A 16,111-nucleotide genomic window follows, 5' to 3' on the forward strand; every position below is an offset into this window, starting at 1 on the left:
TTTGCTTGACGGGCATGCTTGATAGGCCAGAACCATCTATAAATAACTAAATAAACAAACAAACAAACATATAATTAAAGAGAAAATTTATGAAACTTTTAACCCATTAAAATCGTTGGAAATTCTGACAGACTAAGTGGTGACAAGATATTATCATGGGACAGTTTTACATTGTTAGCTTATCTTTATGTTTATGTTGTTGCTTCTGATTTATAAACCAGGATCTACTTCTAAACCCAAACATAGAAATTATGCTCCTACTACACTGTAATATTAGAAAGTGCTGGATTGCTGATATGTACTTTGGAGGAAATGTTAAAATGACAACCTAGTGGAAAGATTAGCTAAATATAAAAAAAAAGTTCTCAGAACAATTGGAACAGGAGTGCACACCACTAATGATATTGGATTAAAGATTCAAGCTTTGTAAATTCACATCTTGTTATGGTAAATTGTGAATCTGAATAAATCTGATCACTTGTGGGTTTGCACAATAGAAATGATCACTCAGTCTGCCAGTTGTATCTGGTGCTTCCAGTGCAGGCTCCTCTACATTGATGAGACCCATTGCAAATTGGGGGACCGCTTTGTCAAGCACTTTTCTTGTGCTGACGTTTTAACCTACTCTAATCCTTATCTCCCGCATAACCCTTCATTTGTCTTTCATCAATGTGACTTTCTGAGACTCCCTTAAATGTCCCTGTTTTATCTGCTTCTACCAGCACAACTGGCAATGCACTTGACACTCACACACTTAATGTAAGTTCCACCTCTGATATCCACCTTAAACTTTCCTGCAAAATCATATTAGCCATTCTCACCCTGGAATAAAAGTCTCTGGCCGTACTCTCTATCTATGCCTCTTATCATTTTATATTTCTCTTTCCAGGCTCCTCTGATTGTCCTTTGCTCCAAAGAGAAAAGCACTAGATCGCTCAAACTATCCTCATAAGATATGCTCTCTAATAGAGGCAGAATCCTGGTACATCTGCTTTCCACTGTACATTCTCTAAAGCTTCCATGTCCTTCCTATAATGAGGCAATCAGAACTGAACACAGTATTCCAAATGTGGCTTAACCAGAATTTTATAGAGCTGCAAAATTACTTCATGTCTCTGGAGCTCAGTCCCCTGAGTAATGAAGGCCAACACAACATCTTCTTAACCGCCCTATCACTTGCATGCCAGCTTTGAGGTTGGATGTGGATGTGTTCCCAAGATACATCTGTTCTTCCATACTGCTAAGAATCCTACCATTAAACTTGTACTCTGCCTTCATGTCCAACCTTTCAAAATGTATCACTTCACATTTTTTGAGTCAGAGCTCCATCTGCCAATTCTCAGCCCAACTCTGCATGCTATCAAAGTCTAGCTGTAACCTATAACATCCTTCTACACTATGCACAACACCACTAACCTTCATGTCATCTGTAAGCTTACTAACCCACCCATTCAAAGCCTCATCTTAATCTTTTATAAAAATCTCAAAGAGCAGGGATCCCAGAGCAGTTCCCTGTGGAACACCACTCCAGGCAGAATGGAGTCCATCTAATACCCTTCTCTCTATGGGCAAGCCATGCAGCCAAGCTTCACTGGATCCCAGCCTCCTGACTTTCTGAATGAGCCTACCAAGATGAACTAGAGTGTGAGGTGCAGAAGATTGTGCAGCAAATTGGAGACAGTTCCTTGGGGAATTTACTCACCAGATTTATAAAGCGACCAGAGCCTGTCTGAACTTCTCTGCAGACTGGAAGGTTATGGAGTGAGTTGGAGAAGGTTATTTGTGGACTTTAGGCATCTGGTTTAAAATGTCACCGGGGCTTGTTGGGAATTGTCTGCAGAGCTGGAGATTGCTTTGGTTATTAGTAATTTAGCAAGGGCCAATAAAAAGAAGCAAGGTGTAAGCAGAGTGGCCATTGTGGGAGCAGCCAGTGTTGAAGTGGACGAGTGTTGGGGTGGTCAGACATTGGCTCAACGTGCCTGAAGGAGAACAGGTGCAGGTTAGAATTTAGGCTTAAGAAGTTGGAGGTATGACAAGGGTAAACAAGATGGGAGTTCAGGCAGTGAAATGCTCCTCCTATGAGATGCAGAATTTCAGGGTACCTGACAATCTCCCTGACTGCATCAGCAGGAAATGCACCCAAAGTCAAGGAACTGGAGTTAGATGTACTCAGAACTATCTGGGAGGTTTAAAACCTCATAGATGAGACCTTTATTCAGGTGGGCACACCAAGAGTGCAGGCTTCAGTTAGTAGATGGCTGAATAACCTGAGAGTAAGCAGTCAGTGAAGGGATCCTTTGTGGCCATTACCCTCAATAACAAGTATACCCCTTTGGACACTGCTGGGGGGTGGGGGGGGGGTGGTGACCTATCATGATCTATCAGGGCTCAGCAGTGGAAGATAAGCCAGTGGCACTGTAGCTGGCTCTGAGGTTCGGCAGGGAAGAATAAATCAAGCAGTGATAGTGATAGACACAATAATTACGGAGATGGACGAGAGATTCTGTGGCCACAAAAAAAAAATGCCAGGGTAATGTGTTGCCTTCCAGGTGTTGCTTCAGATGTCTCAAAGGGGCTTCAGAAGATTCTCAAGAGGGAGGACGAGCAACCAGATGTCAAGGTGCACATTTGCACCACTTACATACTGTGGGTAGAAAGGAGAAAGTACGAGGGGTGATTGATAAGTTCATGGCCTAAGGTAGAAGGAGTCAATTTTAGAAAATCTAGCACATTTATTTTTCCTACATTTACACACTTAGTCCAGTGGTCGTGGAGCATATGGACCCTTCTTTGTAGAAGTCTGTGTCTTGGACCTCCAGAAAGTGGTCCACAGCAGGGGTGATTGATAATTTTGTGGCCTAAGGTAGAAGGAGATGAGTTATTAACGTCAAACTTTCTGCACTTTCACATAAAGAGCTGAACTGCACATGCATGTAACAAGAGCTGTAGAACTCATCCCCTTCTACCTTAAGCCCCAAACTTATCAATCATCCCTGCTGTGGACCACCTGGAGGTCCAAGATGCTCTCATTATAGGCACGTACAGTTCAACTCTTTGAGTGATAATGCAGAAAGTTTGAAGTTAATAACGTCTCCTTCTAGCTTACGCCACGAACTTATCAATCACCCCTGCTGTGGACCACTTCTACAAAGAAGGGATCCGTATGCTCCACGACCACTGGACTAAGTGTGTACATGTAGGAGGGGACTATGTTGAAAAGTAAATGTGCTGGGTTTTCTAAAATTGATTCCTTCTATCTTAGGCCATGAACTTATCAATCATCCTTCTTAAGTATAGGAGTTAGGGAAGCAGTGAAAGAACAGGATCACCGAGGTAGTAATCTCTGGATTACTCCCAGTACCATGTGCTAGTCAGGGTAGAAATAAGATGATAGTACAGAGAATGAGTGGCTGAGGAAGTGGTTCAGGGAGCAAGGTTTCAGATTATGGATAATTCAGATCTCCTCTGGGAAGGCATGACCTGTACAAATAGAACAGGTTAAACTTGAACCCAAGGAGGACCAATATTCTTGTAGGCAAATTTGTTAGAACTTTTGGAGAGGGTTTAAACAAATTTGGCAGGGGGGATGAGAACCAGAGTGATAGGCCTGAGGATGGGGCAGTTGATATACATTGTACAGTGAGACTGTGAGGAAGGACAGGCAGGTGACAGGAAAAAATTACAATCAGTATGATGAGTTGAAGTGTAATGGGAGGTAAAATACAGGACTCAAGGTGCTATATTTGAATGCACAGAGTGTACAGAATAAAGTAGATGATCTTGTAGCGCAGTTAGAGATTGATGGATCTGATGCTGGGGGCATGGCTGAACGAAGATCATATTGGGAGCTTAACATTCAAGGATACACAGTGTGTCGAAAGGATAGGCATGTAGGTAGAGGGGGTGGGGTGGCTCTGTTGGATAAATATGAAATCGAGTCCTTAGAAAGAGGTGACATTGGATCAGACAATGTAGAATCCCTGTGGGTAGAGGTAAGAAACTGCAACAATAAAAAGAACTGGATGGGAGTTATGTACAGGCCTCCAAACAGTAGCCAGAATGTGGGATGTAAATTGCAACAAGAGATAGAAAATGCATGTCTAAAGGGCAATGTTACGATGGTCATCAGTGATTTCAATATGCAGGTAGATTTGGAAAATCATGTTGGTGCTGGATCCTAAGAAAGGGATTTAGAATGCCTATGAGACGGCTTTTTAGAGCAGCTTGTGGTTCAGCCCACAAGGCAAATTTGATTAAGGAGCTGAAGATAAAGGAACCCTTAGGAAACAGGGATCACAAGATGATTGATTTCATCTTGCAGTTTGAGGGGGAGAAAATAAATTCAGATGTATCGGTATTAGAATGGAGCAAAGGGAATTACAGAGGTATAAAAGAGGAGCAGGCCAAAGATGTTGGGAAGGGGACACTATCAGGGATGACAGCAGAATAGCAATGGCTGGAGTTCCTAGAGGTAATTCGAAAGGCACAGGGCAGGCTTATCCCAAAGAGGAAGAAGTATTCTAAAGGGAAGATGAAGCAAACATGGCTGATGAGAGAGTCAAAGATGGAATAAAAGCATAAGAGAAAGTAGAAAATATAGCAAAAATTAGTAGGAATTTGGTGCATGGGGAAGATTTAAAAACCAACAGAAGACAACTAAGAAAACTATAAGGAGAAAAAAGATGAAATATTAAGTTAAGCCAGCCAATAAAATAAAAGAAAATACCAAAATTTTTTCTCCAGATATATAAAGAGCAAAAGAAAGGTGAGAATGGAAATTGTACCACTGAAAAATGGCACCAGAGATGTAATAATAATAGGGAACAAGGAAATGGCAGATGAATTTAATAAGAATTTTGTGTCAGTCTTCACTATGGAAGATACTAGCAGTAAGCCAGAAAATTGAGTGTCGGGGGCAGAAGAGATTATAGCTGCCATTACTAAGAGGAAAGTGCTTGGACAGCTGAAAGGTCTGAAGATAGATATGTCCTCTGGGTTGGATGGAATACACCACAGGGATCTGAAAAGGGTGCAGAAGAGATTGTGGAAGCATTAGTAATGATCACTAGATTCTGAAATGGTTCAGGAGGACTGGAAAATTGCAAACGTCACTCCACTCTTTAAAAAGGGAGGAAGGCAGAATAAAGGAAATTAGACGCCAGTTAACCTGACTTCAGTGATTGGGAAGATGTTGGAATTCATTTTTTAAAGACGAGGTTTTGGGGTACTTGGAAGCAAATGATAAAATAGGACAAAGTCCACATGGGTTTCTTAAGGGGAGGTATTGCCTGATAGGTCTGTTGGAATTCTTGAGGATATAACAGGCAGGATAGACAAAGGAGAGTCAGTGGATCTTTTTCACTTGGGTTTTCAGAAGGTCTTTGACAAGGTGCTGCACATGAGGTAATGAATTTGCCACCTTACAACCTTCTCACATTAATCCTCTGGCCATTGAAGGCACAAAGATCATTCTCAAGGGTACACTAATCCCTTCCGTCGCCTCGAGCCTGACCAGCAGATCTGAGATTGCTGCTCCTGGTGATGATAAGATTGGGAGCTCTAGGAAGGATAAGCACCATAGTTGTGAGACCATAGTTCAGGGGGCCATTCAAGAGAGTGGAGAGAAGAGAAATTTAGTTGTAGGTGGGTATAGTATAGTCGGGGAGGGAGGAAGAGACAATTCTCTGTCACAAGAATCAAGAGTACCGAAGGTTGAGTTGTCTGCCTGGTGGCCCAGACTTTGAATATCTCATCTGACCTGCAAAGGAATTTGGACTGAGAGGGGAGAGACCCAATTGTTAATAATCCTTGTAGGTACCAATGACATGGGAAGAACAAGGAAAGACGTCTGTTGAGGGAACTTGTGAAGTTAGGGGATAAATTAAAATACAGGAACAAAAAGCTAATAATCTCTGGATTGTTACCTAAAACGTGCAAATTATCACAGGGTTAATAAAATAGAGACCATAATGTGCAGCTCAAAGATTGGCATGGGAGCAGTGGTTTTGCATTTGTGGAACATTGGCAGTAGTATTAGAGCAGGAACGAGCTGTTCCAATGGGACGGGCTCCACCTGAAACATGTTGGGACCCGGGTCATGACGAATTGCCTAACTAAGGCTGTGGATGTGGTTTTAAACTTAATAATAGAAGTGTGCGTTCAACAGTTTGGAAAAGTGAGGATAAAGTAAGATGGAAGGTGAGTGCAGGAGTGGTTATGAAAGTTTTCAGAATAAATAGAAGGACAAAGAATTTAGAAAAGGATTAGAATTTAACTTCCGGTAATATGGAGGTAAAATTAAAATGGGTGATAAATACAGGACTGGAGTTGATATATTTGAATATACTTAGTTTATGGAATAAGGTAGATGGTTTTGTAGTGCAGTTAGAAATTGATGTTGTGAACATCACTGACTTGTGGCTGAAAGCTGAAAATGGTTGGGAGTTTAACATCCAAGGATGCACATCATATTGAAAGAGACAGGTATGCAGAGCAGGAGCCGTGGCTCTGTTGGTAAGAAATGAAGTCAAACCCTTAGAAAGAAGTGACATACGATGAGAAAATGTTGAATCCTTATGTGTAGAGTTAAGAACCTGCAACAATAAAAAGACCTTGATGGGGATTAAGACCCTCTGTGAATACATGGCTCCTCTATGGAAAGAGTTGTGCACCAAGTTCCAGTGGATGACATCACCTGGTCCCTTAATAAGACCTCCCTGAAAAAGGCACAGCAGCACCTCTGCTTCCTAAGAAGGCTGATGCAAACAAGGCTCCCACCACCCCTCTCCCCGCAACTTAACTGCATTTTACAGGGGCACCATTGAGAGTGTCCTGACAAGTTGCATCTCCGGCTGGTATGGGAGCAGTCAAGCATCAGACCAGAAGTTTCAACAAAGGACAGTGAGAACAGCTGAGAGGATCATGGGCGTCTCCCTACCATCCATTTGGGACATTTATCAGGAGCGCTACATAGGCAGGGCCCTTAGTATTATTAAGGATCCCACCCATCCATCCAGCATCCTCTTTGACTCAGGCAGGAGTGTGTGATGCATAAAAACAAGACCGGTCAGGATGAGGATCAGTTTCTTCCCCCAGGCCATTAGACTCCTAAACTCCCGGGCGCATCGTATTTGGTGTCACTGGTTAATCTGTTCTGTACCTTCCAATATTTAATATTAATGTACTTTAATTTGTTATTTATGTGTGATTCATCTGTAGATTTTATCCTTATCTTCATAAGTTATTGTGTGCTATGTGTATTATGTGCTTCACACCCTGATTCAAAGAAACTTTATCTTGTTTCTATATACATTAATGGTTATATACATTATATACATATATGTAGGTAAATGACAATAAACTTGACTTGACTCGACTTAAACCCTCCCCAACACCTCTAGCAAACTTGCCTGCAAAGATACTTTTCCTCACAAGTTCAGGTGTAACTTGTCCCCTTTGTACAGGTCTTAACTTTCCTATAAGAGATCCCAATGATCCCCAAATTTGAAACCCTGCCCCTTACACCAATTCTTCAGCCACACATTCAACTGCCAAGTATTTCTACTCTTACCTTCACTGGCATACAACGTACTAGCCTTATCGAGTTATACCACACGACGTTTCCTAAGCACCCAAAACAACAGACCTTGGCATACTGTAGCTAAAAACCTCTATAGTCCACTAGTAGTTCAACACAAATTAAAATCTAAACATTGCATCTTCTTGGATTATCATTCTGTTTCTTTTTTCCTCTCTTTAATCATTTTATTTAAGGAATGAATGGTTTCAGACATCCCGAGCATAAGGAATTCAAATAGAAGTGGCAGCTGGTTAAATTGCTTACAGATATCAAGGACAGAAACTGCTCTTCAAAAGGTCTCATGATGTTCACAGATAACCACAATCTGGTCAACAACCGTAGGTCCTTATCATATTTAGAGGTGAGCTGGTAATTGGCTATCTGCAGTCACTCCTCCTCTTGAGCTTTTGCCATATTTTTTTCTGTTCTATAGTTTCCCAGAAGCACCCGTAAAACAACTGGCTTATCCAAAGCAGTTGTCACATTCCTGATATAATATTCAATTAAATGATGGATTAGAAAACAGTAATAATAATAATATTGTTTCATAGAATTTTGTTACATTTTTAGAATCCTTAATGATTTTGAAATGTAAAACATATTTCATTTGAGGATCATTATTTATAAAATCAATATCCATGCAAAATACCTAAATTGAAGAAATATTACTATTGTCATGCTGTATGTGAATGTTTTTTAAATGAAAGAAAATATTACAATACATTTAATAAAGGGTGAAAAAGACATATGGTTCCATCTTTGAGTGAAATTCATGCACACATCTGTCTTTCCTGAATCTTTGTTAGGGTATATGAAACATTGTCTGTCATTTCTCAAGTAAGAAACTATTATAGAAAATGGGAACACCACAACATACTCTTCCTCTTTACAAATAAGGACTTTGTCCTGTATCTCAGACAATTTTTGATTTTTTTTCCAACATCCAGTGTTCCTTCATCAACATAGGCTGTTGAAGTTGTTAGTAGTGATTTACAATATTGAAGATCCCCCCTTGAGGGAACTCAGTGGAAGAGCAAGAATCTCGTAAAATTTAGAAAATTCATCATAACATTTAGGTATACTAAACAGCACTTCTACACTCCTCCTTACACCAGGGTTGGACATATGGCTTTTTGGTAGTTTCAGAGAAATGCCGGCATTGAGGTTGAATATAATCCAGCTGTATTGATTGACTTGTAGCATCTAACATGTTTGTTTTTTTTTACATGGACTATTCATGCAACAGTCTGGCATTATCAATTTTACTGATCAGCCAATGCCCGGCCTCCTCTTTTACCATCCTGTCTCACCAGATGGATAGACCAATTAGAGTGGCCACATAATGAAATAGAGCAGTGAAGATGTCGTTTGTGGGAGACCACAACATTGATTTTATACCCAGCGGTTATGGCATAGCAAAACAGAGACTAGAAAACCTCCTACTGATTAATAACTACTCAGCTGAAGCAACAGTACTCCTCTAAACTAAACATAACACAGAAGAAATAGTGAAGGCAGAAAGTGCACAGATGTAAACTTGGTGAGGCTGTATAAGGACTTTCACCAAGAAAGGCTGGTTTTCACCACTGATCAACATGGCTGACTTCTGAAGGATATAGACACCAGCACGTGCTTATCTCTTGCATTTTCATCTAATTATACTGGTAGCATTTGTGCTGTACTTGTCAACATTCTAATGTTGAAGACATCCATGTTGTGTGGGAACGATTAACAAGTGAATTAGTGGATCAAAGTTTAGCAACCTCTAGACACGTTTCTTGCAGAAACAGGGCTCCAGAACAACATCCCATCCACATACAATCATAAGACCATAAGACCATAAGACAAAGGAGCAGAAGTCGGCCATTCGGCCCATCGAGTCTGCTCCACCATTTTATCATGAGCTGATCCATTCTCCCATTTAGTCCCAATCCCCCACTTTTTCACCATAACCTTTGATGCCCAGGATACTCAGATACCTATCAATCTCTGCCTTAAATACACCCAATGACTTGGCCTCCACTGCTGCCCGTGGCAACAAATTCCATAGATTCACCACCCTCTGACTAAAAAAATTTCTTCGCATTTCTGTTCTGAATAGGCGCCCTTCAATCCTTAAGTCATGCCCTCTCGTACCAGACTCCCCTATCATGGGAAACAACTTTGCCACATTCACTCTGTCCACGCCTTTCAACATCCGAAATGTTTCTATGAGGTCTCCCCTCATTCTTCTAAACTCCAAGGAATACAGTCCAAGAGCGGACAAACGTTCCTCATATGTTAACCCTCTCATTCCCAGAATCATTCTAGTGAATCTTCTCTGTACCCTCTCCAACGTCAGCACATCCTGTCTTAAATAAGGAGACCAAAACTGCCCACAGTACTCCAAGTGAGGTCTCACCCGTGCCTTATACAGCCCCAACATCACATCCCTGCTCCTATACTCTATTCCTCTAGAAATGAATGCCAACATTGCATTCGCCTTCTTCACTACCGACTCAACCTGAAGGTTAACCTTAAGGATATCCTGTACGAGGACTCCCAAGTCCCGTTGCATCTCAGAACTTTGAATTATTTCCCTATTTAAATAATAGTCTGCCAGTTTATTTCTTCTGCCAAAGTGCATAACCATACACTTTCCAACATTGTATTTCATTTGCCACTTCTTTGCCCATTCTTCCAATCTATCCAAGTCTCGCTGCAGACTCTCTGTTTCCTCAATACTACCGGCCCCTCCACCTATTTTCATATCGTCAGCAAACTTAGCCACAAAGCCATCTATTCCATAATCCAAATCATTGATGTACAATGTAAAAAGAAGCGGCCCCAACACGGACCCCTGTGGAACACCACTGGTAACCGGCAGCCAACCAGAATATATTCCCACTCTCTGTTTCCTGCCAATCAGCCAACGGTCTATCCACATATGTAACTTTCCCATAATTCCATGGGCTCTTATCTTATTAAGTAGCCTCATGTGTGGCACCTTGTCAAAGGCCTTCTGAAAATCCAAATATACAACATCCACTGCATCTCCCTTGTCTAGCCTACTGGTAATTTCCTCAAAAAATTGTAGTAGGTTTGTCAGGCAGGATTTTCCTTTAGGTTCTGCCTATCTTGTTATATGCCTCCAGGTACTCTGTAACCTTATCCTTAACAATCGATTCCAACAACTTCCCAACCACCGATGTCAAGCTAACAGGTCATTTGGTCTTAGGCCCAGCATGGTGGGGTTAGCGGTCAAGGGTGTTGATTTCTCTTGCATCTGTTGGTTAGAGCTGGACAGTGGGGTGATGTCATCTGCAAACACTAGGTCATCAGGTTGCCGCCAGATAGTCTACTGGATTCCATTTCATTGTTCACTTGACATCTGTTTCATAATCCAGTCTATTGCCAACAGGAACAGGAAAGAAGCCATCAAGCACCCCCCATGCTTCACCCCAGTGTTGACATTGAAGTTTTCTGACAGTTTTCATGCAGGTTTGACTTTGCATGACATTTTGTTGTTGGAGTTCCTGATGATACAGATAAATTTCTGTTGTATTCCATAATGTTTCATGAGCTTCCATAGGGTGCTTCTGTCTAAACAATCGAAGGCTTTCTCTTAGTCGATAAAATTGTCATAGTGACAAGTATTCCATTCAACTGACTGTTCTATGATTATTCTTAAGGTAGCTATCTGGTCTGTGGAGGAGTGATCTTTCCTAAAACCTTACTTCTTCTTTGACAGCAGTCCATTTGCCTTTGATATCAAGGTCCTCAAGTGCCTGAAACCTGATGGAAAGTGTGAGGGCAAATCTCTGAGCCGTTTCTTTGTTTTTCAGGTAGATTTTACATTGTACTCAGTTGCTGATTGAGTGGTGTGTAGCTTCTTTTTAGCTTCTTCTGAACCTTGGCAATCAGAAGATGGAGGTCTAATCCTGCATCTGCACCATGTTTCACTCTTACATCATGGAGTGATCTTTGAAACTTCTTTGAGATGATTGATCTGGTTCTCTGTTACCTTGTTTGATGACATCCATGTTGTCTTCTGCGGGAATAAACTTCCTCCAATAACTAGCTTGAAGTTAGCACAAGTTTCAGCAAATCATTCACCATTTTTGTTCATTTCTCTGAGACTGTGTTTTGCCATCACTTGTTTGTATCCTGCATTATGCCTGTCTATATTGGGATTAAAATTTCCCACGACAATGATCAGGTCTTTTTCCTTCCCTCTGCTGATGACTCCACTTAGTGCGTTGCAGAACTCGTCTCTGTCTTTGTCATCATGAAGGCTACAACCTCTGTATGTGATGCATCATTGCTCTGATGGCCTGATTACCCATCTGTCAGTTGAGTCTCTCAGATGACATCCATCTTTTTTCACTCAGTCCAAGAACTGGCAGTTTGTACCTTTTCATCTTATTTGCTATGACAGTGGATATTCCTGCCTGGTACATGATTCTCATATTCCATGCACCCAAAGTAAATATGGACTAGAGTTGTCGGCTGTGCAGATCCTGATGACTTTCCCTACACTGCGTCACGTGCACACTCGATGATGAGCCTCTTCTCACAAAGTCGACAGTATGCCAGGAGTTCATCAACGTTTCTGCAATCCATTGTATCCATTGTACAGAGGATTGTCCGATACAGCTTCACCTGAGCCCGAATGGCCAGCCTTACCCATGTCCGTCTCTCACGATGGGGACATAGGGTTGGACTTTGAGAGATTAACAGGAGGTCACAGGCTAGATATTCTGGAAGAAGTGACTTGCCACCTGGCTCTCCAAAACCTTTCCACCGTTGACCATCAGGGAGGACATACAAAAATCTGAAGATCCACACTCTACAATTTAGGAACCATTTCTTTCCAAACAGTATTCTTTCTTTTTTCAAAAACACACCATTTATTTATTTTTATAACTTATAGATTTTTATGACTTGCACTGAACTGATGACACAAAATAAATATCACATCATATGTCGGTGATAAGTCTGACTCTGATTCTGATTTTGAAGTTATTCACGTGAAGAAATGCCCTTCACTTTCCAAGAAAACTGCATTTCCAACAACACTCGAAAAACTTGTCCAACCAGACATTAAATGAACTCAACTAAACATAACTAAACATTTGAAAATGTTGAAGAAAACTCAATCAACAGAAAAAGACATAAAAAGAAACTGCTGGAAAAACTTGGCAAGTTATTCAAGATCTGTGGGGGTAAGGAAATGATGATATTTTGCTTTGTGACATTAGCACATCATGGACGTGCTAATATTATTTTGCAACTATATGTGCTATGTGTAACTGTATATACTGTGCTTTGCACCTTAGCCCTGGAGGAAAGATATTTCATTTAACTTTATACATGTGCATGGTTGAATGACAATTAAACTTGAACTTGACACTGCTGACTATCAACAACCACTGGACTGTATCCCATCTCCATGCTGGCATTTTTCTGAAACTACCAACAAGTCATATGTCCAACCTTGGTGCAAGGAAGAGTGTAGAAGTACTGCTTAGACTATCTAAAAGTGAAGCTACAATATAGGATGTTGAATAGGGAAAGCAATAACTGACTGAAAGATCTAAGGTAAGCAATCCATATCAGGTTTCAAGTGATTGGCAAGCCATCATAACACTCTCAGTTGCACCACCATTGACAATGTTCAGTTTTAATTAGTCCCGATCCTACAACAGACATATCCTTTTCTCTCTTCACCTCTCGTTCTCTAAAACTTAAACCATGTTTGCATTCTATTTTTTGTCCAGTTCTGCAAATAGCTCAATGGCCTGAAACTTTCACTTTACTCTTGTCTTCAAGGATGCTGCATGACCTGCTGAGTATTTCCAGCAATACTCAGAATTTCTTCATTAACAAAGGGGTCAGAACAAAACTGTACTTAGTCATGTAGATAGGTGAACGGTGATGGAAAAAAAAAATGACAGACAACAGTTCCTGAACTTCACCAGTCCAAACAAATGGAGGGCCGACAGGAGAAAGAGAAAGATTGAAGCATTTACAGCAAATTCAAGCAGGGAGTGTTTTGAAGAAAATCCACATTGACCTTCCTTTAGGTCTCTAACAATAGACATAAGAACAGAAGAAAACAGGAGTGGGAGTAGATCACTTGGCTCTTTTAGGCTGCCCCAACAATCTGTACGTCTGTGTCTCATTTGTTTTAGACTTTAACTTCCCTTCTAGGTCACTTTCACACAGTCGACAATCTTTCTACATCAACAACTTCAGTGATCTAACTTCCCAACCCCCTAGGGTAGAGAATTTTAGAGGGTCACGGACCTTGACAACAGGTTCAAGTTTTAAATGATTTCTCCCACATCTTAAAGGATCTTGGCTTTAGTAAAGGTAGATTTTTCCATATTATATCAAAGAATGCTTTGTATGCAGCTAAGACCATGTGACACAACAATATCATCATTACAAAGCTGAAGATGTGTTCTACACTTACCATATTTCTAGATTACTGTGCTCAGTAGTTACAACACTAGCATCTATCTGACAATGTGGAAATTTGTCACACTATGACTGATATGAAAAATCAGGGGAGAATCCATTTAGTCCAACGAGCTTTAGTCCATCATCTACAAAAGATGAAAGGAATCATTCATGCAACACTGCTTCAGTTGTGCTAGTCTAGTACCATTTAGCTCAGACCTCTTTACAGCCTTGCTCAAAAAGAAAGATAAAATGCCAAAGAAGTCATCAGAGCATCATTTAAAAGAAGCAGCCTCAAGAACCCTTGTGAAATTGTTAAGTGGAAAACAGAAGGAGAAGTGACAACTGATTTTAATCTTGACGTCTATGATTACTCTCAACACTGGTGCTCCACAAGGCTGCATCCTTCGCCCTTTCCTATACATTCACAACTGTGTGACCATGCTCTGCTATTACTCCATTCATAAGCTTGAAGATGACACCACCATTGTAGGTCAGATCTCAAACAATGACAGGATGGAATACAGGAAGGGAATAAGGAGTCTAGTGACATGGTGTTGGAACAAAATCCTTTCCCTCGGGAAGGCAAAACATAGAAGCTGGTAATTGACTTCAGGAACTGGGGTGAGAGTGAATTCCTCTGTCAGTATCAATGGTACAGAAGTAGAATTTTTTGAGGACTTCAAGTTCAAATATCAGCAATAATTTGTCCTGGTCCAGCCACCAGATGCTACAGACAAAAAACATATCAACACTTCTACTTCCTCAAAAGGCCAAGAGAATTCTACATGTTATCAATAACTCTAATTCATATAGATGAACCATAGAAAGACTCCTATTCAGATGGATCACAGCTTGATATGGCAACTAGTTGCTCAGCCCAAGACTGCAAGAAATTGCAAACAATAATGAATGCAGACCAGTCCATCGCATAAATCAGCCTTCCCTCCATTTACTCCATCTATACTTCTCACTGCCTCAGAAATGCAGCCAAAATAATCAAAGATCAGGCAGAAGATGAAAAAGTCTTAAAGCATGAATTACCAGACAGCTTCTATCCCACTGTTATCAGATTCATGAATGCACTTCTCATATGTTAAAACACGAACTCCTAATATCCCAATTTACCCCATCGTGGCTCTTGAAATTTATTTGTTTACATGCACTGCACTTTCTCTGTAAATGTAGCACTATATCTGCGTTCTCTTTCCTTTCTACTACCTCATTGCAAACATGATCTGTCCGGTTAACATGCAAAACAAATCTTTTCACTGTATCTTAATACATGTGACAATAATAAGCTAACACCAATAAATCACACCAAGGAAGATCACTGTAGGCTTGTTAAGAGGACATTTGGATTTCACCACAGGAATCCCTAAACAGACTGCCCTCGGCTGAAGTTGCTTCAAGAATACCTTCTTTCAGTGATGAGATCAGAGTGGAGATGTTCACTGATGGTTACATGATCCTTTCAATTTAAAACTCCTCAGATAACATAGAAGTTTATATTGGCAAATATTAAGCACTGGACATCATTCTGACTACTATTTATTATTGTCATCTGTATCAAGAGAACATTTCCAACCAAGTGAAATCTAATTACTTCTCCCAGTATTAAACTGTATTCCCTGCTATCAGTGCACTGAACATATCATCGATTGGACACTTAATGGGACCAGCCACTTAAATACAGTATGTGTAAGAGAAAGTCTTCTTCTTCTTGGGCCCTTTTCTCCCAGTGGAGCATAGGCCAACAGTGACCTCCCGTCTCCATCGTCCTCTGCTCTGAACCAATTTCTCGAGGGTGGACTAGGAGTGTCCCCATTATCTGATTTTGCTCTTGATGTCACTCTTCAAGTGTTTTTTGGATGTCCATCTTCCCTCTTTCCTTTGGGATTCCATTTTAATGCCTGCCTGGTGATTGTGTTGGCTGGCACCCTCAAGATGTGGCTGATCCACCTCCATTTCTGTTGGTGTATTTGTATCTCTATGTATTCCTGGTTGGCCTTTTCTCACAGTGTCTAGCTGATTACTTTGCTGGTCCATCTGATGTTTAGGATCTTTCTTAGGCACTGATTGATGAAA

This window comes from Mobula hypostoma, chromosome 2 (assembly GCF_963921235.1).
Source record: "Mobula hypostoma chromosome 2, sMobHyp1.1, whole genome shotgun sequence".
NCBI lineage: Eukaryota > Metazoa > Chordata > Chondrichthyes > Myliobatiformes > Myliobatidae > Mobula > Mobula hypostoma.